Here is a 2,668-nt window from a genome sequence, read left to right on the forward strand (position 1 = left end):
TAGTAAATCTTTTAAAATGTCTTGAAATATTTTTTAATTTAGCTTAAATCTTGTTTAATCACATAAAATATTCAATAATAATTTGTATTACTTCTAAAATCTACAATTTCAGTACATATATTATCATAAGCGTATCAATATTTTCTATAGAATGGGTCAGACAAATTTGCTAGCGGCCCTGCACAGCTATCGGTTATATTTCAGATTTTTTTAGTACTTCCAGCTAGGTTAGTCGAGAGGCTTCAAGCACTAGGAATTAAGAATTCGAAACTTATAGGGTTCGAACCCGCGGCGAATAAAGATTTTAATACCGTGCGATTATTAATAGTATTGGTACTATGTAATAGCAAATAAAGGTGTACTTAAAAATTTTTTAAAATATAAGAATATAATAGTAATAATATAATTATACAAAAGATTAAACTTTTTGCGGCGGAAAATCGGTTATTATTTTATAGAACAGCTCTCTATAGTTTGGAGACTTCTTCGACATAGACTGTATTTTAGACTTTATAGAACTATTTGACGTTTTTCGTAACCTGCCTTTTAATAGAGATGACGTCACCTCGGTCTTTAAATTTTATAGAACTTTGTAACACATTTCGTTGCATAGTTCAATGCAATGTTAAACAAACAAGATTTTAACGTTTATTAAACTATTCATCGTACCCGCTACTGTAGGATTAGTTCTATAAAATTTAATGGATTTTTTTTTCGTGCATTTTTTAACGGAACTGATAATATTCTTGTAAAAATAATATTTTCTAATTTGAATCTCAGTAACTCAGTATAATAAACTTGAGTGCATTTAAATGTAATATTTTATAAATTGTACTCGTTAAATTAAATCTTATTACCTTGGTATATAAATTTCGTGAGAAAGAATTCCTAATGTTTTAAATTCCACAGTAAATGAATGAATTTAAAATAGAAAGACTTAACTTTTATTTAAAATGTTGTGAATCATAATCTTTCGGCTCGATCGGAAAATGGCGGAAATATTCGAGAAGCATTCGCAAACGAAACTATATGAAAAATCAAGAATAATGATTTCGTAGTTTGCTATACGTCTCAGATTTCTGTCAACTTCATAACCAGAAAACATGGTTACAGACGATATCTGTAACTCTTCTAGAACACAAAGGAATGTGTTCTAGAACAAGTTAGAAACTGGTTACGAACATGCGAGTAACTATGTAAACCCCCATACGCTAGAACAATTCTGTAACAGTTTTGGAACGCTGTAAGACTGATATATAACATTTCTAGAACAATTCTAGAACTCAATTACAAATGTTGTATAACAAATGTTTAACAGATCTAGAACGTTATGACCACAGATCTGTAAAAATTGTAGAACTTTGGTACCCCATTTATGTCCCGGGTTATTCCAGGGATAACCCGTCGGAATATCCTGTGAGGCGGAAATTTTGATCTCCCCATGGATATATTTTGATCCGGGATAGCGCGTACGCAGTCCCGACTAACAAAAATTATACATCCGAGATATCCACATTAGGGATATTCGCAAGGGTCAGCTCGGTAATAGTGTTAACGAACTAATCTTTGTTCCCAATTTGTTCTAGAACACACTTGTAACAGGGTTCTAGAACTTCGGTATAGCACAGTTACGGCACAGTTCTAAAATAAACATGAAACAAATATTATAGAGCGTCTGTGATCAGTTTGTTCTAGAACAATTCCTTAGTAAATATTACAGAACAGTGCTGTCACATAGTTCGAGAACAGGCGTGTCACAATTTTGTCACAGTGTTCTAGAATACTGCTACCTTTTTGTTCTAGAACAGTTCGGTCACAATTTTGCCACAGTGTTCTAGAACGCTGTTACCTTTTTGTTCTAGAACAGTTCTATCGCCATCTTGTAACAACTGTTATAGAACACAGTTCCTTTTTTGATCTAGAACAGTTACAGAATGTGTTTGCTGGTTATTGACAATATCAATTTCTGAAATACGTTTTCGACATTATAGTATTCACTATTCTTTTTATTCAAATTATCTTTCGAAAACTCAGTAAAAAGAATATAATTTTTTCATAGTGTTAAACGTCTGTACAGAAATACGAATAAATATAATAAAACCTCGGTTTCCCAATTTTTGAACGATATAATGCTAAAGTCTAATTCATTTATTTAATTAATTCTAAAAAAAGGTCTCTCAGGGTGCCAAGATGTGAACTTTGAACAAATAAGTTGTAATAATTTCAAATTATAAAACTCTTTATAAATCTAGTGTTTAAGTTTAAGAAATTTTCGAATGTTTGAAACTTGTTTCTTCTAAGTTCAGACATTTCATTTCAACAACATTTCAGTTACAAACGTCACGAAAATGTCCGAGGTTCAAGTAATAAAATTAAATGTAACTCGATCCACCAAAAATTTTGGTTTCGGTACTGTTCCTTTCTCACAAATGGGGAGAATTTTCTTGGTTAATACATAAGGACCACTTCGGAAAATACCCTCAGCGTGCAATATTCTGCGTTAGGGATACATATGTTAGGTTAGGGTATAGAATCATATTTATGTTTGTGTGCGTACAATAAGATATGAATGTGTCTCTCGTTTGTGATCTCCATCCGTCCTTGCCTCCTTTCTTCTGATATACAAAATGAGCTAAATGTAGAAAACCCTATATAAATCGGAATCATT

At 31.7% G+C, this 2,668-nt stretch overlaps 1 pseudogene; it reads right to left on the reverse strand.

Annotated features, from left to right (window-relative positions):
- Positions 1–1,457: 1,457 nt before the first annotated feature.
- Positions 1,458–1,610, reverse strand: LOC117180950 (annotated as a pseudogene).
- Positions 1,611–2,668: the final 1,058 nt, after the last annotated feature.

This window comes from Belonocnema kinseyi, chromosome 9 (genome assembly GCF_010883055.1).
Source record: "Belonocnema kinseyi isolate 2016_QV_RU_SX_M_011 chromosome 9, B_treatae_v1, whole genome shotgun sequence".
Taxonomy (NCBI): Eukaryota; Metazoa; Arthropoda; class Insecta; order Hymenoptera; family Cynipidae; genus Belonocnema; species Belonocnema kinseyi.